Here is a 23,206-nt window from a genome sequence, read left to right as displayed (position 1 = left end):
CAAATAATTATTCACATTAATAACAGGAAATTATATGATTCTCCGGTATGACCTAAATATTTCATGAAAGAAGTTTGGTCACAAAAATATCGGGTAAAAAAGAAAAAATTCTGCCATTATGAAAAGCCAGATATTTTCCTCAGAATGGTGAATAAATGAGTCTGTTTCTGATCTTACGGATGCTGGGGTAAATGTGGAGAAACTCTAGTGAGGCCATGGAATTACGTTTACATTCATGCAAAACCAGGGAGAGATCAGAATCAATAATATTACACTTTTCTATTTTAGAAAAGATTACCAATATTGTCAATATTTACTACAGTCGTAGTTCTTAAGGAACTGTGCCTTGATCTCCTATCTCTAGTGATTAGTCCAATGAGCTCAATTAAAGCAAAGAAAGTTATTTAGCATTATGTTTACTAAAAATAGATCTGATCCTTATGGCCTTAGACAGATTAAACTATGCTTCAGGTGGTGAAAGGACAGACTTCTCTGGCATGATGTCATTATTGAGCTATTTCTCTCTGAAACTAAACTTGCATGCAGAAAAAAAAAGATTTATTTTGTACTGCTCAGGACATTAAAAGAAATCACTGTTGTCACCTACCGGTGTTTTCCTGTTTTTCTGTCCACCTTCCAACCTGCCCACAACACGGAAGGGATTAGAAGTGAATATTCTTTATTTCCCAGACTTATAAATAGATGATACAGTTTTGTTCTGTCTGCCTTTCTTCTGATTGCACATCAGCAAGTGATTGCAATTGTTTCAGCATAGATATATTTTCGCACAGTAGATCCTATAGTCAAATTAAACAACTTGCATTTTTTTGTTAAGAAAAACCTCTGTATAGTTTTATTCTTGTTTTAAATTTCTAGAAATCCTTTCCCTAGCCTTTTCTGAAAAACACCAGTGTCTGTAATGCTAGAGCTAAAAGCATCAGCTTTCTCACTGTGGCAATTAAGCTGCTCTGCGATTAGCAGCAGGTTATGCAACAGAATAGAAGACATTGCATCTACCGTTTTGCTTTTTCTCTAAGGTCTGGTAAAGTAACCTTTTATGTCATCAAGGACAGGAGCACCTTAGCACCTAATAACAAGTATAGATCTGTGATCTAGAGAAAATACAATTGCCATAAATACCATATTTTTGCAGTAACTAATGTGTATGTAACTTATTACTCAGTCCAAAGCTTTTGGAAGTGAAAATCTTTTTCACTGGAAAACATTCTTGATAGCTCTTGATATCTATTATTAATGTGCTACCAGTGCTGTGAAACAAAATAAACAATCAGAAACTGGATGAAGCATCATTAGGGGAAAATAGGCAGAGCACCGTTAAATTTATAATACTAGTGAACTAGAACTCAAGCCCTCAAAGACATTTAAGTGCTTAACTCCTAGTGGTTTACTGGTTTCAGCTGCAATCAAGCATTCAAATACATTTTTAGAATTTGGGACTGTGCAGGTACTGTAGTGAGTACAAGGGAAATGCAATAAATGAATATGTAACACAAAATTTCTACTTTGACAGGTTTATTTCTTCAGTAGATATTTATTTTTTAGCAGTTTCATCATACATCATAGCCTAGCATGATATATCAGTAGGATATGGCTTTTACACCAGACTAGATAAATTTCTGTCAACATTTCTTATTTTTTGATGGTTTTTACAACTTTAGTGTCAGAACTTTCCTTGGGCTAAGCCTTGGGTGAAGTAAACCTCAACCCAGGAACTGCATGTAATTTTTAAAATGCATTCTTAAGTACCTGGATCTCCCTTTTCTTTTAGATCGAGGGGTGACAAGGTGGCATCAATGACATCGCTCTGCTGACACCAGAGCAAAATCTCTCCTGCTGTGTTACTTTCTCTTCTTACTCCGAAACCCCCTCCTCCTCCTCCTCCTCCTCCTCCTCCCTCCACCCCCTGATCTGTCCCTCTGGCTAAATGTTTACAGGTTAGGCAATGAATGAGGTAGGATTTGCTCTCTAACACTCTGTGATCTGATTCCACAAATAGTTTCCCAGGCAGAGAGTCCAGCTAAGATCAATGAGATCATTCACATAAGCAAATAAAGATTTCTAGGATCAGGCACTTGTTCGCCTCCTCTCTTCTCTTGGGACTAATGTCCTTTCCCAGCACCACCATAACAACACTCTTTGGCATCTCTTTCTCTTATTGTTTTCCTGCCAGTTTGCCCATTCAATCTTTTATTTCATCCCTTAACTTCCTTGAAAGCCCCATCTGTCCTTTTCCTTCCCAAAGGCTGGGCATTTTTAAACAGTGAAAACTCAGGTAAAATTAATTAAAATGGTAGATTCCTGTTATGTTTAATTGCTGGAACATGATTTATTCACTGAAGCCTGGTGTGTTAGTACATGCTTCCTCCAGAGGCTTTCTATCCTGCAGTGATTCAGCTCCCATGCTCGCTGTGCCACAGAGAATTATCATTATCACTGAAAAATCACTCCTCCGTTTCTGTACATCTGTACACACCAAGAGCTTTATTTTTACAGTGGGTTGCATCAGGTGATGTCAGAGCTTTAAAGAAAACAATTTCTTAGTGGGAAATACAGAGAAAACACCAAGGAGCCCAGGGCTGCTTCATTTGAAATCAGTAGAGATTTGGCCACTGACTCCAGTGGGAACAGAATTAGGTCCCAAGACTACAACCCCATGGCCTCAGAGGGGCTGATTTACACAAACACTTCTTATTAGAAGAAATAATACATTCCCCAAAGTAGTAAGGAGAAGAGCATATAAATACTTAAATGCTTCCCCCTGTGCCACCAGTACCTTTATGCCTTGTTGCCCCCACTCAGTCCTTTCAAAAGGAGAGACTTTCAGCCCCCAGAAAATCTTCTCTCTCTGATAAGAGAGGTGTTTTCAGATGGGAACCCTGGGAGATCAGTGACAAGGGGCCACATAGGGCAATTTGAAGGAAAAGGTGTGGAGCCAGAGGCTGTGGGGAGGGTCACAAAGGAAAAGTGCTTCAATGCTTCCTTTCTGTTTCGAAATTTAGAACTTAGGTCTTGTCGTATTTTTGTTCCTTTGGTAGAAACCTGCAAATGATACTCAGTTGTCATGTAGACACCTGTAAATATGCAGAGTTTCTAGCCAAGGACCTGTGAGGACCCCGAAGGCCTCCCACACTTGCTCTAGAAGACTTCTGAAGGGGAGGAGGTTCTTTTGCAAAAACCAGGTGTTTTGCGGAGATTCAAGAGGGATGTGAGCAGATTCCCTTCCAGTTATGCCATGGCTGAGCATAGGCTATGTGTGTAGGTTGTTAAGGGCCGAGGTGGGGGTTTGCATGCAGACTATCAGCTATCACGTCAGCTATCTCAGTCTGCCTATGTGGTCAACAAACAACCAGCTTGACTCAATAAATCTTCAGTTAAAAAAAATCCAGCAAGTACCTCTATAGACCTGGCCACAGGTGTTTTTGTAGACAGGCCATAGAAGTGTCATGTTCATCCTGAGATCCTTTATATGGAAAAATAAGAACAGCTGCCCCACTGAACAGCCCATCACACTTTCAGGCTGGTACCCCATTCTTGCTCTTGGCATTGTCTGTGACACCTCCCGTGAGCTGTCCTTTCCCCTTGTGAATGGAGATGGGATTAGATTCTGTGAATGCCAATCCAGTGGGTCTAAATACCATGACAGATAGAAAATCATCAGATATAAGCCACAAGCTTTGGAAAGCTACCCAAATCTAGTCCTGCCATTTACCTTAATGTATTATATTTTATTCTGTTGCATTATCCCTGAATGGCTAAGTAAGCCCGTATGATGGCATTATTTGTTACCGGCAAATTATTGGCTACACAGCAGTGTTTCAGTATGGCGAAGTAAAAAAAAATGTGTAAAAATTGTGAGCTAGCTGTTCTGGGCTTACAACCATTATATTCCCCATGGACATGTTGACAAAGATCTTAATGGTTGTGAACCAGCTATTTCTGTGCTCATGGCTATTAGGAAGTCTCCACTGAGAAGCCAAAGGAGTTTCTAATGGTCATGAACCAGCTATTTCTGAGTTCATGGCTATTACAGGTTCCAAAGAAATGCCAGTGAAGTTTATAATGTTCATGAGCTGGGTGTTTCTGTCTCACAGTAACTATAAACTCTGCTGAGAAAGTGAAAGAGTTTGTAATGGTCACACATGAGCTATTTCTAGGCTCAGTGCTATTACTAACTCAGATAAGAAGCCAAAAGTTCACAAAGTGGTATTTCTTTCGCCCCTGGCAAGCTCCATGTAGAAACTGATAAAGCTACTAATGTTTCTCAGAAAACCACACTCTAATTCACAATAACACCTCTCAGAGTACTACAGTGGTGCAAAGTCTCCGCTCTGCTCAGAGCCACTGTGGCAACTTGCCAGGAGCCTGAGGGCTGCAACTCATTTATATATGCATTTACATAAATTTACATGAATTTTGTGTCAATTTGTATTCCGTCAATGTTGTAATGAAACCTATACTGAAGAGAATAAATAACATATAGCTAACTGACTAACACTAATACTGTTTTTCTATTTTTCATTGTACTTCTTTCACTCTCATTTTCTTTGCAGCTTTCTAATATCTGTTCCTTAGCTGGATTTACTTCCAGTCTCGGAGACAGTCTGTTTTGCAGGGTAAAGAAAAACCCTGTTTCATCTACACTCGATGGCAGGGAAGCAGAGAGTTGTGGCTTCAGCAAATTGCTTATGCTGTACACTTAGCAATCTCTCCAACCACCAGTGGCTAATATACATATTAAAGAGGGCAGTGCTAGCACAGTCCCTTGCTGACCTCCACATGTGAAGCCCTCAGAATATTAATGAGATTTTAAATATAGACATTAAAAAAACCCTGAAAATCAGAAGTAATAGGTGTTTTTGTGTGAAAATGACTGCGAAAGTAGTAGTAGTAGAGTTTTAGAGATAAAAATAACTCACTGGACTGAATTAGTCATTTAATAGCAAAAGTCCCCTTTGTGACGGGATCTATTAGGAATTAATGGACTTTGATGCCATTATGTACCTTCGCCTTCTCTTAAGGATGCACAGTTTATATAATACTTCTTTATTCTTCAGTGCAGCTTTCAACAAAGGTCACTATGACTTCAGATAGTTATCTGTATGAACCACAACCTCATATTCCACTTTCTGCCATCCTTATGAAACCACTAGCTTTGAGAAGAGAAGACTTCCCCACTTGTTGCTTGAGGGTATGACAATATTTTAAAGTGGAGATGGATTTAAATCTTGTGTGGTTTTGCCGAGGTCAGGAATCAACAAATAGCTGTAAAGGCTCAAGGTCCCTCTGCAATTACCTAGCACTCAAATGGCTGACAACAGTTACCTGAGAAGCCTTGCTGGGGTAGGAGAAAGTGGTGGAAGAGGCTACAGCTAACCATGATCAGCTTCAGTGTTTGTAGGTGCTGCAAGTGCAGTTTACATTGGCTGTTTAAAACCTATTTTTAAAATGTTTTTGGTTTTCTGCTGCTATAGTCTAGTTAGCATGTAGCTTGTGTTGGTGAACAGCTACAGCAATAAAAGCATTTTTTAACAGCGTTGCTCATTTGAGTGACCAGGCTTTCACATCTAGGCCTGTATCACTGGAGTACTTGTAATATACTACTCTTCACCAGAAGTGGAAGCTTTAAAACTTACGCTTTAAATTGCAGAGAAAAAGCATTAAACATACTGGGTGAGAATTTACTGGGTTGGACCGAAAGTCCTGTAGTCCAGGACCTTGTCTGGTGGTGGGGAAGTCTTTCAGATCTGTTCTTCTTCAGTGTAAGCCAGCAAGAATGGTGACCGGGCACAGGTGCACAGGGAAAAGAAAAGCAATACTGTTACCATATTATGAGGTTTCCCGTGCTTGGCATCTGACTGTCTGGCAATCTTTGAAATAAGGACTGCCTGGTATCAGGTGGTGGTATCAGCGTCTCAGCATGGAAGAGTCCTGGTGGATTTTTATTCCATGTCTTGGTTTAATTGCTTTATGAACCCATTCAGAGCTCTGTCCTCCCAATTTTTCGTTAGAAGGAACAGTGAAGAAACATTTGTTTCCTTTCTCTGCAGAGTCTGCGGGAGTGAAACACAAAGGAGGATGTAGACGGGGAGCCTTTTAGCCAATTGAACATGAACAAGTCCATGGGACCAGATGGGAAGCACCCAAAGGTGCTCGTGGAGCTGTTTGGTGTCATTGTGAGGTCCCTCTCTGTCACCTTTGAGAGATCATCACAGCTGGGGGAGGTTCCTGATGACTGGAAAATCTGTCCTTGGAGATATTAAAAACTCAGGGGTTTGGACTGGATGATCTGCAGAAATCCCTTCCTGCACGTGCGATTCTGTGATTCTATGTGCCTGTACAGAGGTGTGCATATGGGAGTCTGCCGGTTTTTCAAAACACTTTATAGTGTATGTCTGATTCATCACCTGGGTGAAAGAAATTCCACAGGCAGACAAAACTGAATTGTTTAATTGTAAATTACGTGAACACTAGCATTAAATGGAAAATCTAAATAAGTCAATATGCAGTGTTAGATAGAGCTTTGTGTAGATATATCGTTATGCTTAAACTATACCTTGCTCCTCATGAACTCAAAGTGATTTGCAGATGTTAAATGAGTCTCACAGTCATTCTGTGGGGAAGGGAAGTGTCTTGTTTGCAGAGACAGGTAAGGAGAAGCGCCACGTGGCTGCATGACTGAGCCAGGGCTGCAGAAGTAGGAAGGTTAGGCTAGGTCAGCGGGGATGCCACAGCGTACAGACGAGAAGACAGAAGGAGAAGGCAGAATCTTGTCTTATGTGCCTCTGTGCAAAGTGCAAGCCACAATAGGGTCTTTTGCTGCAGTAGATGCCAGCAACTTTGAGAGAAGAGTGAGAAGGCAGAGTAAGAGGTCTCTCCCACTACCTCTCCTCCCGACCACCAGCAGAGGTTTGTAGGCTGCCAAGGAACAGAACCAGCACATCTTCTGTGCTGCTGCTGTAGCTGTCTGCTTATGGTATGGAGGATGTTGTGCCTTCTTCAGGTGGGGTGCCCTCCAGAACTCCAGCTGAGTCACTTAGGGTGGCTGCCAGTCTTGTACGCTAAGAGGCTGGCCTTTTCTACTGAACTGGGCCCTTCAGGGGACTAGCCTTCCCCCATTTTAAAAGATGTCCCTCATTTGAGTGTTGCACAGGGAAAGAGAAGATTGGATTAGTCAGTCAAATGATCAGACATTCACAGTGCAATGCTAAGCAATATAAGTGTTGATTAAATGTTGCTCTTAGTGCAAAATTCAGCCTGGAGAAATTCTTTAACAAAAAGTAACTACCAAGCTCAGAAGAAATACGGTTCTTCTTTTTATGTTGTCTGAAGATTACACTGAATTGAATGCTTTGGAAAAAAAAAAAAAATCATGGATTTGGCTTCATGTTTCAGATTGCTGCTTAAAACGCAGTATTGCTTCACAGTTCTGCTTTGTAATCCATACAAGAAATTTCATGCAAGCAAGGAAACTGCTGAAAAAAAATTGTTAACAGCTATATAAAGAGCAAATGGTTGACACACCCAGGTAGCTGAGGGTCAGTTGTGAAGTGAGTGAGTACTGTATGCAAGGTAGAGTTTTGACATGTGGTGTCCAGACAGCTTCTTTTGTCAGAACTGGGATGTTTTAAGAGAGGATCTTTACTGGAGCTCCCTGGAATCACCACCTGGCTCAGTAGCTCATGGCTAGAGCAGAACTGCAGCTCCTTGTGGGGTCTGAAGCTTGGGGTGCTGCTGGAGAGAGAAATGGGCTCCCCTGCATCTCCGGGCAATGACATGGGGAGGGTGGCAGAGGACAGGGGTAAAATATTCCCTGTAAAAAAATATGTGGTCGGAGTCTCTCAGTTTCCATGCTGACATGCTGCTCGAAGGCTGAAGGATCTGGCTAGAGCGAGGTGGGGAACGGGGGGTAAGCCAGGGAGGTAGCAGGAGTGCTTGCTCACTCAGAGCAACATTTGAGTGATTTGATCTAAGCTACCTTTGCTGAATGCCATTTCATTTATCAAAGCCACATTATGGCTTGAAATCAAGGTCTAGATACTTGATAACAGCCAACAGCAGTTTACATTTTATGTAACTCCTTTAAAACCAAAAATTGTTATATTTCTTTGCAGACTTTATACAGAAATGATGAAATCATTGCTGAAACCTGAAAAGCTAAACTAGAAATGTATTGCCCAGGAGAACTGTAACTAGATTCCCCTCTATGCTCTACTTCTTCTGGTACATGGAGATTGCCACTTTCCATATGTCTAACACAGGCTAAAAACTGGCTGTATGGGAACAATACTCGCTGCTTGCTGTATATGTAGTGTCTGGGATAAATCGGTCTTGTGCAATGCAAAACAGATAGAAGTGACAGGGATCTGAGACTGGGCTGAGGCACAATTTCTGTGTTTTCGGTTGGCTGACTTCTTATAGTCTCTTGTGGACTGTGACTGACCACTGACTCAGTGGCCACGTTCTGACGAGAAGCTGGGGTATACCAACTGAAAGGCAGAAACTGTCACTTCGTGGAAGCAGCAGAGGAATGATTTTGCATGGGTCAGATAGCAGTGATTACCGTAAGACATATCACAATATATACAGAAGCGTCTCTGTTGGTTACAGCAGACTGTCAGATGGAGGCCTGCATACAAATGGAGCAGATGATTAAAATGAATCTAATGTGACTCAAAAAAAAAAAAAGTTGAGAAAAAATTTATAATAAGAAATGTGAAAATACAGTAAATAACGTGGTAAAAAAAGTTGAGAAATAATTTATAGTTAGAAATGTGAAAATACAGTAAATAACGTGTTTTTTTCTGCAAAAACCAAAAATATTTTCATCCACTGTCATGCCAATAGATCACTTGACTGTGACGGGAAATAAGAAGCACTAGCTTCCCAGCCTCATGTATAGCTAGAATGATGCATCTTTTTGGGACGAGGCTTTACATATTGCAAACATGATATTAGCGTTCTCTCAATTAAAAAAAATAATTAAAGATTTACTTGAGAGAATATTTTTTTTTCTGTGGCCATGGATGTCTCAAGCCATGGAAATACACGACTGTTTCTGATAGTTCTTGTCCTTATGCTACTGACACTGCTGCAGTACCGTGTCATGACAGAAACAGTGGTGTAGACACAACCAGGGGAATAATGAGCGTTAGTGCAAAGCTATGGTCTGGGACGGGGAAGGCAGGAACTGCTTAAGCAAGGCTGAAAGATTTCAGGGGCTATTTCAACTTGTCATCATGTTTGCACAGAAATGTTAAGGCTTGTACCCATATATGCTGCAGCTGAAAGGATCTCAGAAGTATTTTCCATTTCAGTCTCTTGTTCCTTAGCAGAGAATTGCCAAGTTCTCTGTTCTTTACGAATGATGCAAAGGAGAAGTCTAACTGCTACTTCTATTTATTTCATAAAATGCTTGAAGTTATTGCGTTATAACTTTAAGTTGGAACAATATGCTCTGTATGTGCCAAAGTCTATGACAGAAAGTATAAGTTTAAGTAAAGAATTATTGATAAATTATTTGGTAAGAAAGGTTGCTCTTACCTGAAGAAAAATGATGACAAAGCAGAAGAAATGGAAAGGGATTTCTCTCCTGTGTGTATATTAACTCTTAAGTTCCTGATTTCACATTTAATTACAGCAAAAGTTATCTTATTCTGTCTTGCCCATGTTCCTTGAAAGGCTTTTCAGGCAACCATAAACATTACTGAAGGATTGGAAAATAACAGAGGACGTGGTATGGATTTCGGGCCTTGAAAGGCTTTTCAGGCAACCATAAACATTACTGAAGGATTGGAAAATAACAGAGGACGTGGTATGGATGTCGGGATTTTAGGATAAATGTTTTATATTGAGAAATTCCACAAACTATGTGTAAGTGCTTCAGGAGCCAGTCCAATATTCTACCTTCATATTCTTTTCACTTAATTTTTTGAAACAGCTGGAATGTTTATTCCAACTTCTTCTGCAGCAGAAGAAATTTTTTTTGAGGTACTTAGAGTCAGACCTACTAAAAATGGTGCACGCTGAACCCAAATTAGAGCAAACATTTTGCACATTGAAGGCATTTTTATGAATCGGTTAAAGTGAGGTATTGAAATGTATTCATACTGACCATAAATCCCATTTGAAAAAACATGCTGAAACTATGGGTAATTGGATTGTATATATGAAGGCAACAGAAACGTACACTAAAGAGGAGTGTCTTTTAAAATAACACATTGTTTTGGTGGTGGATTTTCAATTCATGTGTTTGCTCTTTAGTTACTTTTCAGAAGTGTGATTACCTAAGTAATTATTTTTGGTGCTTTTTTTATTGCAGGGATTTTTCTTCTTTTCCCCTAAAAAATTCTGTATGTTCTCTCTAACAAGAATTTGCAGTGCTCAGTATTTTACAGGACGGAACCCTATTGGCAGAGTACAACAACCAGGATAGTTCTCTACAGTTCATTACTGATAGCGCGATGAAGTACTCTGTTTATTTTAGACCTCACATCACACTTGTCTCTGAAGTATCTCAGCAGCTCAATGTTTGAACTTATCTCCCTGTGAAAAGCAAGATTGTTGCTTCTTATGCATGTACTAGTGCTTTATCCAGGGTAGCTTGTGATGTGTCAAGATACGAAATTTCCACCGCTTCCCTTAGGAGACTGTTTTACCCTAGCAGATCTCCCCGGCAAGTAGTTTTTGCCTGAGATGCAGGCTGACTGATTTCAAGCTGATAGTCTGAATTGTTTCTTCACTATTAGAAAGCTTTCTGGAAACCTCCCGTATGTACCATGAATGCAAAAATTCATTTATTGGGAAGAAAAAATATCTTAAGCAGCATCTTCTGCTGAATGCCCCGACAACATTACTAGGTCACGAGAGTATGGAAATTCAATGGGTGGTGACTCATGTGCCTCTGAGCTCCCATTCTGTCAGCAGTTTCCATTCTGCTTAGCTGATGTAAACAACAATGAATCTGTGCTGATTTACCAAAGGAGAATTTGGCACTGCAGTGTTCTTGTCTTCCTAGATTTAATATTAATTTTTGTTTGTTTTCTTCCCCTTGTGTTACATCTTTTGTCTGTTGTGGCTAAGACCCAGGATGCAGCTACCCAGCAGTAACTTCCAGGCAGGACAGCTGCTGATTTACTTATTCTGAGGCACAGAAACACAAGAAATATAAACACTGAGGATTAGGGAATCAGAGCTTGCTTCCCACGTCCCCGATCCAAGAGCAGGATCCCAGCTCCGCACCAAGGGAAGACATGGGTGTGTCGCATCTCCCACACGTTGTTAACCCAGGAAAGGAAACACGTGGGCAGCTGAGGACCAGACACTTAGGCAGCTCTGAGCCCCCTCTCCCCCTGCCCCAGGGAGCTCTGGAGCAGCCTCCCAGTCTGTCTCGCCCCTGTGGAAAGTCAGAAGCAATGAATACTGTTTCCTAGACTGCCCCGTGATTCTGGACGTAAAGAAATCAAAACAGGAAACTGGTAAACATGCTGCGTTGTCCCCATGATTGCATGTTTAAGCACATTCAAACGAGAGTATCACTGCCCTGGCATAGCTGCTAAGAAGAGATCAGAGAGGATTACAAAGTATTTTGACATAATAATAGCTAATCAGCTGGGCAGATTCAGACTGCCCTGATCAGTAGAAAAGGTAATGGGATTACTACCGAAAAATAAATAAATAAAAAGCACACGCTACTCACAGAGCATGCAAAAGCAGACATAAGGGTTTAGGAATATATGTTAAGAATCCTCACACAGATTGTTTTTTAGAGATTTCACCAGCTATTTCCCTGTAAAATCTGTGGAATGTGGATATCAAACTTGGGAAGTTCTTGGGAACCAATAAGGTATGCTCGTGACTAAATAAATCCAGTGATGAGAGAGCACCGTACAGCAAACTGGTTTCAGTCTTTCCTCTTAGTGCTTGAGCAAAGCAGGAGGTACAAGTGTTAAATATTTGGTATTGATCACCAGCACTCAATCTGATGAAAGTTATCCGAGCGGTCAGTCCCAGCGCTGGCTAGATTGGCTGTCACTTGGTAATGCTGCTGGCAGATGAGGATGTTATTGATCGTAGTTCATGTTGTTTATACGTTTCTCTGAAACAGTTAATTTTAGCACAGTGGGAAAGAATGTCTTGCTACATGTGGGACAGTCAGAATGAATAGCTTCATGGAATTTTTAATTACTTTCTTTTACACTGTCATCAATTAATAAATGCAGGAGCAGTTTTGCTACTGTCAGAAGACACTTTCACTGTTGTTTGAAGAGGATGACTACGAAAAGCCAACTAAAATGAATACTTCTGTGAAGAAGGTTCTCTTCACGATAGCGTACGCATTTTTTTCTCCTTGCCCTTCAACAGGGAATGGAATCTCTTTAGTGGTGCACTGCACGGGGTATTCCCTTTGTGATCTGAATGCACTGTAGCTCCTTAGAGATGCATTCCTACACCCTCGTGCAAGTTAAAGCATGCTGATGCTTTTCACTATACTACCAAGAAGCGCTAAGCTGACAGTATTGCTATTCTCAATTACTTTTACAAGGCACGGTGTGTCTATTGTCAGTAGGGAAAGAGTGTCTTATTTTTTTGGTACCTCTATGGCCCTGCTGCCCCTCCCCATTACTATTGTGTTTGAGCACCTTATGATCTTCATTATCTGGAGGTTCAAAATGTTCCAGTGAAGTACCACGACCCCTGACAGAGAACTGAGGTGCAAGCTCAGAGCAACCGAAGTCCATGTCTTTGTTAGTAGTCCGGAGCCTGCTTGTCCTGGTGAATTGCTAGGGTGCTTCATGCCCTGGTTCTGGCCTTAATCAGCTGGCACTCTCCCAGTCTCTGGGAATGGTTTGGGAGCTTTATGGGGATAGGATCATTTCCCATAGGCAGTCTGGGTGTGAGCAAGGTCTTCTGGAGGCCAAGAGCATTCAGGTGGATGAACACGATCAGTTGTAGGCCGGTTGGTCTTGATACCAGAGTACAGTTCATGGCATGTTTAATTCCCTAGTATAAACATGGTGTCCTGTCAAATCCTTCAGACCCCTGCTCACACAAGGATTCAAGTAAAGGAGTGCTTGGGTAAGTAAAAAGTACTTTAAAGGTCCAACTACTGTCATAAATTGGGAGATAACTATTGACACTTGTGACAATGACAAGTGCCATAATGGTGTCTACAGAATATAAAAGTGATGTAATAATATTACTAATATAAAGTCACCTAGGTTACAAAACCTTGTTACTAAACTTCTTGCCCTCAGGAAATGCAAATAAATGACCTTGTGCTTACTGAGTTACCTAAAGACAATGCAGGCTGTGGCAGTACAGAGGAATGACAGATACATTTCAATAATGTCTCTGTTTATGCATATGATCCCACCAAAGAAGAGTGGAGGCAAATACCTTCTAAAGCAAATAAGAAACCAAGAGGGTTAGGTTGCTGTGATTTAGTATGTTTTCTCCAGAACAAAGAGACTTTCTGAAGCTTCAGTGAAGTATCATTTAGACTGCTAAGCTCTCTGGTGGCAGTTTGCAGTAGGGGCTCGGCTTGTGTTCATAAAAGTGATTAAGTGAAATGGAAGATATCAGCAGTATAGTATAAACCTCTTGTGAATAAGATCCAATAAAGCATTTTAGTCCTACTGTGCTGACTTAGTTATGAAGTCCAATATTATTTGCAGGGTTTAGTCCTCATAAACTCCCTTTCCTTAGTACAAAGGTTCATTAAAGATGGATGGCATTAACACTCTGTTTTGCAGCTGATCCACATAAATAAAATGTAAACAAAGTACAACTAGCCAGAGCTTATTTTCTCAGCTGTATTCTGGTCCTTTTTAATTTCAGAGAAAATTGAGCTGAACAGGGAAATTACTAAGCTATTTTTTATGTGAAATCTATCAAAATATTTATTTGGACAAAATAAAATACATACTCCTTTCTAAAGTTCTGAACTCTCTTCTTTCTTCGTTATTTTACACTTGCATGAAGCTCCTTTCAATGGCAATAAACACAATAAATCTCCAAATTATTTAAAACAGATAGGAGCTGAGCAGAATGGTATCACAGTGAGGTATAATAATTCTTTCATTTTTGCAGATGGGGTAATTGATGAAGATAGATTTTAAATGGACTTAAATTAGCCAATGTTTTGGTGATAAATCCCATGTCCTTAGGATTTGGTCCTGTTTTCTTAGTGATAGTAATATCAATACTGATTGAAAATATACTAATTCAACAAACTGAACTCTCCAACTCGCGGAAAGGGATTAGTTAATGAAATGATTTACAAGCTCCAAGCTGTAGCTCCTTCTTCTACCACAAAACCTCAAACTCTCATCAAACATCTGCCTTCCTCAAAGTGCAGTTCCATAGCTCCTACACATCCTTTCCCTTGCTTTGCTGTGACTACATCACCAACTGTCTTCTCATTCTCATTGCTCACTTACATGATGTAGCTTGCTGCTTGGTGGACTAGAGGCATCAGTGCTTGGCCTGGAGCTACCTGCACACTGATTGGCTGCTCCGAGCCAAAGGTGTAACTGGTATATAGATATATACCGAATATATGTGCTATATACACAGATATTTCTCATTACCAGAAATTTCTGAGGCTATGGCAGCCAAAGAACTGGCTCTTTAGGTATAACCATGCCTCCTGGTCATTTACTGTGCAAGCAACAGCCAGTCTTTACGGATACAGGAGCTGGCTGGATCTGAGCTCCTGCATTGTAAATATAGTTAATGTAAGGATGTAAGGAACAAGCTGTACTGATACAGACCATAGGGATCTGATAGGCTCCCTATCCTCTCTCTGACACAGTCCAGCGACTGGTGATGAGGGGAGGGTATAAGAACAAGCAGAGTATGATGAATACTCCTTAGCTATGCCTTTCATCAGCACTGGGCTAGAGTCCACCTGGCACAAAGGTGATATCTTGCCTTTTAGTAGCTCACAATAGATTTTCCTTCTGTGAGTCTGCAAAGCTAGTTTTAAAGCTATGTATATTTTTGTCTTTCTACCATCCTGCAGCAGCCAGAAGTCCCATAGTTTAATGACGTGCTACCTGAAAAAAAAAACCCTCACTTGTTTTGAAGAAACAATAGCTTTTGTACTATAACATTCCCTCTTCAATCCTCTATGCCACTCTTGTCTCCTAAGACCCCTGTCGTATTCTTCTGCCTCCTTCCCAGGCTGAGAGGTCACAGGCAACTTAATTCCCTCTGGCAGAGCAGCTCTTCCACACCCTTGCCAGTCCCTGTCTCCCTTCTGCGAGCCTTTCCTGGGCCACCTCATCGTTTCTCAGGGCGATGGCCTGGAATTGCATGGAGCTTCCAAAATGCAATGGTGTCATGGATTTATGCTATTGAGCATGGAGGACATACAGATTTTTATAGGTGGAGATCAAATATCAGGTGCAGATTTACTTGGGGGCATGTCTGCAACCCCTTTCTTTTCACTTACTACCCATCCCTCTGCTGTAGCACTTCCTGATGTGGCGTTTGCTCTCTTGCGTCAAATAATATGGACAGTGAATCAAAACCACAACTGTCTGAACCTGGCCCCAGTAGGGTTCATTTGATAGTTTATGTAGGCATTTCCTAAAAGAGAGCAAATTGCTCCTGCTGCTGATCCTCGTCAAAGAAGATTTCTGGTAAGATAGCATGACCTCAGCAGAGATGGCAATTCACCCCATTTCTTGCGTTTCGGCAGGGTGGATTTCCACCCCACCATGCCCTCAAAAACAAAGCCTAACCAGGAGATTGTGAAGGTCAACTAAGGAAACAGGGATACAGGCTGCCTGAGAAGAGAACCGTTTTCCTGATCTAACGAAGTCTACGCTGCACTGAGAAGTGATCCATGCAAGGAAGCTGCATGTGAGGGCATTCTATCCACCGCAGTCACAGATAATGCTTTTGCACAGCATTCATATGCCTCCCAGTTTTTCCTAAAACCTGACAGAATTGGGATCATTAACTATTTTTTTTCCATATCGCATCAGCTGACATTGTTAGCCTGTACTGTGTTTCTAAACACACGACTGTGAAATCTCTCAGAGGGGTTATAATGTCTCACAGATTCATCACTTTTTGAAGAAGCTTTTTATTTTTTTCTTTTCCTCCCAGGGATGATTTTTGCAGTGGGTGATCAAGAAGCATGAAATGCTGAAAAGAAAAGGCAGAAAGAAATATGCCATTGTGGATCACATTATTTCATTAATTCTCTGAGAAAGTGCTCTAATGCAACTGTGTAGTGTTTAATTGTATTTACTGATATTTCCTGATACATTGTTCATTATTCTACAGGCTTTAATAATATAAATACAGTATTCTGTGACAGGAATAAAGAGGTGAAATATATGACAGAAAGCACAAAAGCTGCCAAAAGTACTGTACAAATCACTTTTTTCTTTATTGTGATTTACAAAGCAAGCATATAAGATGCTTTAATACAGAAGCTGAGCAGCTTCATTCAGCACTTTGATGTGTTCAAGCTAATATGCTATTCTGCTCTACTAATTTGATGTTATTTCAGAAGCAGATTTTACTCTCAGTTAATTAATATAGGTGAACATGAATAGCATTTTTTTCCTGCACTGGGAGATGTTACTGAAAATAGGTGTCTCTGCAGGTTGAGGGAAAATAGTAAGTGCCTGAAAAAACAGTCTCAAGGTAAAAATGCAGCTAGGAGCTAAATCTCTCTGTAGGGTGTTTCTGGGGCATCTACCATTCTTACTTCCTCCCTGATGGAGCTTTGAAATTCTCAGCAATTTCCAGCTCTCAGTGTAAGTAGCATAAAGCTATTAACATATGCTCTGATAAGAGGACCAAGCCAATTGTGCCAGAGGAATAACACAGCATGCCTTCTGGAGTGGAGAATAAGTGCTACCTTCACACATTGGATTCATCAGGACACAGTGAGGTATCTAATAGCAACACATTCCTGCTCTTTGTCTCTCTTACGTGCATGTTCTCATACACAAATACCTACAAAAGACTCCTCAAAGTTTCCATTGATCAGCCAATGCTTGTGAGCATGAGTCACAGCTCTCTGTAGTATTTTTAGGGGCCAGCTTGCTGTAGAGTTATTCACAGAGCAGGACAGATCAGCTTTACAGTTACTGAAACCTTGTTTTGGCTTTTTATTTAAGTTTACATCTGTGACATTACATCCATAGAACAATCTATTGGAAAAAAAAGGGGAAAAAAAGGGACACAGGAAGGAAGAGGAGAGTAATAGATCCAAAGGGAGAAAACCATATCCCTTTCCCCGATACCATTTACATCTTTTCCTCATCCCTTTTACTGGTCTTATGTGACTAGTCCGGACTGTGACAAGAGTTTTTCTACTTCCCTTTCTGCCAGTCTTCCTCTGCTCCAAATATTCCTCAATATCTCTTTCCATCAACATCTTTCCTTAGCCTTTTGATTCCTTTTCTTGGGCTTTGGCTGCTGTGTATGTTTTCAGGGCCAAAAGATGCATTCCTCTGAGTGTCCTCCTCACAAGCTGGGAGAGTTTATACGCCTTTTGATCAGGAAAACTGGGATGACAGTAATTGTACTGCAACTTTCTGGGTCTTCTCCATCTCCAGATAGATGACCTTACTGTGGCTGTTCTCCTGTTCTTAAGCCAGGTAACGCTATGGACTCCACCCAGATAAACACCTGTGGCAGCAACAAGTGAGTTATCTGACCGATACAGCTCTGCCAGCAAAAGCCGAAAAGCCTCGGTATACGCACAATGATCCTGGCTAAACTTGCTCTGACCCCAGCTGCGGGATGTAGCTCTGCTGTTCCACTGTAACGTTTGCTGCTACACCAGTGTTTACAGAAAGTGTATATTGATGTAACATATTGGTCTTTATGTACCAATGGCACTTTGTACTTTGCTTCATGTACTTTGGTTAAGGCAAACACGAGGTATATCCACTTCTAGTTGGCAGGGAATTGTAAATGGGGAATGGGTAAAAACCTCTCAAACCTGACTGTCTTGGGTGGTGATTCACACCCTGTAGGTATGGTTCAGCCCCCTCTTTGCTGGGACGGGGAGAGTGTTTTCTTTGTATGCAGAGTGTGCACGGCTACGCATGATGGACTTCATGCAGAACAGTTTAACCAGACATCTAATCTCGCCTGGCGGGAAGCGTGTTTTTTACAGTGTATGTATTCATTCTTTTATTCATTTAGCTCTGTGTTTCTGCACTAGTGGGTAGGAATAAATCTTTATATTGTATTTGTTGAATAATACTAGAAATGCTGCCACCTGAGTTTATCATGTCCCTTATTACTCTATAAACATAAGGAATTTCAAAACCAGACATGTAACTTGTAACAATTTGGGTATGTATGTGCAAACAGGTCACTCAAATTGCACTACATTGTAAAAGCTAATTTTTGTATTTATATTCCGTTTTTTAATGATTTCTTATACTTTTTAATATTATCTTTCATTTTTTGTGGGAAATGTGATAAGTCATAATTACAAACAAGAAGATAGCACTAATATTTCTCACATACGATGCCTGGCGTGACCCCCTATATTCAAGCGCCCCCTCATAAATATGTATACCTCAGTAGTGCTAACAAAAATTCTCCAGGTGTAAATCTTCAGCCTAGTGGTGGACTAAGCAAGCAAGAGAAGTAGCTATATTCTCTTTTCCAGACTAAGTATCTTTGGAGCAGCTCTGTCGGCTCAGGATTTGTGGAAAGGTTGATCAGCTTCACAACATGTGGAGATGCCCCTTGGTGTGAAAAACGTAACTTTCCCTTCTGCCTACAAACTCAAATTGCAATCTCTGCCTCCAAATCCAAACTTTCTCAGCATTTGTGAAGCTGGGATAAGGCTTGGGACTTGTTCCTGTTTCAGACTTTGGAGTTTTTCATCCTTTCCTTTGAACTCTGCTGACCCCATCAGTTCAAAGTGGACACTTTGAACATGAAAGCCTTAAAATTCTAATTAAACTGGCTGGCAAAGGAATGTGAAATATCTCAGCAAGACTGTGGGGCAGAGATTGATAAAACTTGGATTTAGTTTGTAATTTAAAAGGCAGGTTGTGTTAGGATTAAAAACTGAATCAAATTCTTGCTCCCTCAGAGCTGGCGTTTTCACTTACTTTAGTTGTAAGGACCAAAATAACTAAAGAGTAGAAAGGAAGTTTTATGCAATCCTCATTCAGGAGAACACAAACCCTTTCCTGCTTATCTTACTTGCTCAGCATCATGTCATGGCTTGCTCACAATTACTTGACCATCCTGGAGACCAGGCAAGACCTCTTCTTTTGTGACTCTCCTCTCCGACGAAGGCAGACTTACAGCAATTCCTCTCACCCAAACAGGGAATCGCTTTGTTGCACACCATGGCTCAAGGAAGACCTGCCTTACTTCCTGCCATAGACCAGCTCAGCTACATTGTTAAGCCTTACCCAGATTAAATTACAGGTTAAAATCCTATATGCCTTAGTGGGTCACTACAGTAGGGTTTCAAGATGCCATCTCACTTCCCTCTGGGACAGAATTGGGGAAGGAAGGGCACACTTGCTCACTCCCATCCTGCTCCAGGGCTCCCACTTTGCGGGATGGAGAGGAGCAGGCAGAGGCAGCTGCCTTCCTGCCTTGCAGGTTACAGCCATGTGGCTCTGTCGGACAGCAGGCTGTGGGCAACTCTCGTTCTGAGAGGTAACTCTCAAATGAGTGTTTTCATTTCTTTTGGTGGGGAACCTCAGTGAGCAGGGCTATGTATGTAAGTGAAAGATTTCTGGCTCAGGACCAGCATTTGCAAAACACTCTTCAATATTCCTCCCAGTGTGACCCATGTGAAAATGAAAGTTACCTCTGATTTCTTGACTGCCCTCACTTACCAAAGCCCCTAAATCTGCTTAGTTTACATTAAAAATGTAGCCCCCAAAATCCATTTCGATGAAATCTTCTTGACACGTTGTGACTCACTCAAGATCTTCCAGAAGGCGTTGGACATCCCAGGAACCAAGTCCAGATCATCAGGTAGTATGAACTGGCATTGGTGAATAATTTTATTACATCAGTGAATTTGCATCTGATCTATGGTAACCATGTGCCACCAAACAGTATTTCCCTCCTTTTTTTTTTTTTTCGGTAACCATGTGCCACCAAACAGTATTTCCTTCCTTTTTTTTTTTTTTTCCCTTTCCTAGAAATGACTTGGACAAGGAAAAGCTGCATTTTGCTGAAGACTGTAATCTTTGGATCCTGAATTAATGTAGTTGCTGATTCCCCATGAGAAACCCTGGCTGGCTGGTGCTTTTGGTCTGTGGAACAGTTTGAAACCCTGGGTCAGTGTTTGGTTCTGACACCATTACATTTAATCTCTAGTTTTACAGCGTGATAGTGCTAAGGGCACAGCATTTGCCTCTGCTGACTACAGATAACAGAGACTGAGCACTGAAGTCTTGTGTGCTGCAAATTGCTCTAGCCCCCCTATCTGATGCTGTACATTACACTCCTTACTCTCAAAAGAGTTTACATTTGTCTTCCTTGCCTTTTTTAGAGGTGGCTTGAGACATTTCAGAAAACTGCATTTTAGGTGACTTATTTCCACAGATTCGCATTCCACTCCGGCTCTGATTCATTTGCCGCAGGAGATCAGCAAATCTGAAACTGCCTGGCAAAGTCTTCACGACTAAATCATACAGGGTGGGCACGCAAAGTGCATGAGGCATGGCTGGGGCTTCAGGATTGAGGCAGCCCGGGACTGTAGGAGCTGAAGGGAGAGATTAATAAACAAGAAGGCATCTGAGACTGTAGCCATGAAGGTGCTCCTCTGGGAGAAAGGAGGGACTGGGTTCTTGCCCCTGCTCCTGATGCTCTTTATCTGATGACATTTAATTAAGAAATGCATAAGCAGTGCCGGGAACAGTGCCTTGTTTACTCTCTCACTGCCCCCTACCACTCGCATTGCTGGGTGCCCAGCCTTAGACTGGATGGATGGAAAATAACTGTCCCCTCGGCTTTCCTCCATGGGAGTGGGGGGGTCTATGGGGAAGCGGGCAGTGTTGGGACGAAGATGAAGTTGATTCCAGTCCCAGTTTAAGAGGGCTGGATCCCACCCTGGGGCTGGCTCAGGTAGGGAGGGTGATTCAGGGCACCTCTAAGTGAGGCAGGGAAGCCTCACCACTGAAGTGCAGTGGTGGCAAGCAGGGAGGGTCTCTGCAGGGTTAGTGGGGTTCCTGAGGGTAAGCCCCGATTTACTTGCTTGGCTGCACCACAGTGAATGTCAAAGTCCTGTTTCCCTGATGATGCGGCTCCCACCTGGGTTTCCTTTCCCTGAGTGCAGGCTGGTGTCACTGCGAGGTGGGCATTATTCAGGTGTGAGGTCAGGGCACAGCCAAGGCATGCCCCGACACCTGGGCACACAGAAGGTCCTTTGCGTGTGGCTGGACAGTAAAGCTGAATGAGGCTGCCTGAGCAATGGAGCTGCACATTTACCTTAGAGGCAGACTATGTACCTTCATCAAGCTGTGGGAAGTCAGCCTAGAAGGAGTGTGTTTAAACAGGACAGAGGAATTTGTGCCTTTGTCCTCTTGCATTTCACGACACTAACTGTTTTTTTTTTCCTAAGAGTAGGCACCCAACAGAAAGGCAGACAGCAGTGTAAGCGACTGAAGCACCAGCTTTCCTCAGCCAGAAAGGGAGGTCATTCCTACGCCCAGGAAAATGTCTGGGTTTGTTTTTCTGTACTACTTTGATGTTAACATCCAAAAAGCAGAGGCTAGTAGCCTGGTTTTACGCTTTCCCACTGAAAGTCAGCCTCGTCTTTGCCTGCTCTGCCTTGGATCTCACTTTCTTGGCTACAGTGTGGCCCAGCTTTTCATTCCCAAAGACAGATCAGTGTGCTCTGGGTCTTGTTATAACACCCTGCTGGGACATGGGGCCCCAAGAAGAGGAAAGCTTAGTCTCCCACAGTGCTAAAGAGTATTCTAAGCACAGTAACCCACAGTATCTACTGCTTTCATTTAGTACTCTGATCTGCTGTCATCATAACCCTATTTTTCCATCCTTCACCCTTCATTGACTTAATTGAATATGATGAGCAGTGGGCTTCTGGGGTAGACGATGAACTGTTTGGATGTTTCTCTTTAGAAAAAAGCAGAGAAAATGCTTGCTCTTGAAGACTGACTTTGGGTGCTTGGTGTCACAGATGCAGTGGCTCAGGAGACCTTTCAGAATAACCATCTGATGCAAGACCAGTTGACCAAGATCACCATGGCACAGCAAAATTTGCTTTCATGCTGTTAAGACTTCTACCAGTCAACATTTTAGGCCTGCAAGCAGTCATTCCTTGTCTTTTCATTTAAAAAGCAGTCAGTGCCTCTGACCACCACAAAGCCGGTCACCACGAACCAGCATCTCGAACAGCTCATGTGTTGTTATCAGATGTTGAGTTGGCAGTTGATGGTCTTGATGATCCTGATCCTGCTGCTCCACCACATGTGTATTTAAACTGTGTATGAAGTTCCTGCATGCATCCCCTGTATTACATTAATTCTTATTTAAAAAATAATAATGGTTTGCTATCTGTCAAAACTCTAACCACTGCACTTTCCAGGGACGCATCCATGACACGCAGAGGGATATATGCCTGTACTAGGCGGAGGAGGCAGAGACACCGACCTGCTTATTTAAAAGGGACAGATCTGAGTGCTGATCCCTGGATAAGATGAGGAGGACTCCGTAAAGGGAGGCAGGTAACGTGTCCCATTGTTCCACCTTATAACCAGCGGCAAGAAGTCAGTGGTTAACATAGGCAGATCGTTTCTCCCTTTGGTGCTCTTCAGAAGCACTTGCTGATCCTTCCTTGGCTGTATGGAAAGTTCAAGTCCTGGTGTCCTCCTGCCCAAAGAGCAGGTGAAACTGTGCCTCAGTGAGGAGCACAGGTTAGGCGGGCTGGGCTGCTGAAAAGTGCCCACATTAGTGTGCCTAAAGGCTTCAGCCTAAATCTTTCCCCTAGGAAACGAGTGATGTGAATGGGTGCCTCATATACTTCAAAGTGCTTCAAAGTAAGTTGGGCACTTACTTAACTGCTATGACTACCTAACATATTTAGGAGCTTTAAAAAAATCCAGTTAAACAATTTAAGTACTTGGAATTTCTAACTGCTAATCTGGAGTAAGTTTATTGTACAGGTATTACAACAGAGTTCAAAATCCCTCTTTTTATCCAG

The sequence above is a fragment of the Aptenodytes forsteri genome, unplaced genomic scaffold (assembly GCF_000699145.1).
Source record: "Aptenodytes forsteri isolate BGI_AS27 unplaced genomic scaffold, ASM69914v1 Scaffold96, whole genome shotgun sequence".
Classification (NCBI taxonomy): Eukaryota; Metazoa; Chordata; class Aves; order Sphenisciformes; family Spheniscidae; genus Aptenodytes; species Aptenodytes forsteri.
This window is presented reverse-complemented; position numbering follows the sequence as displayed.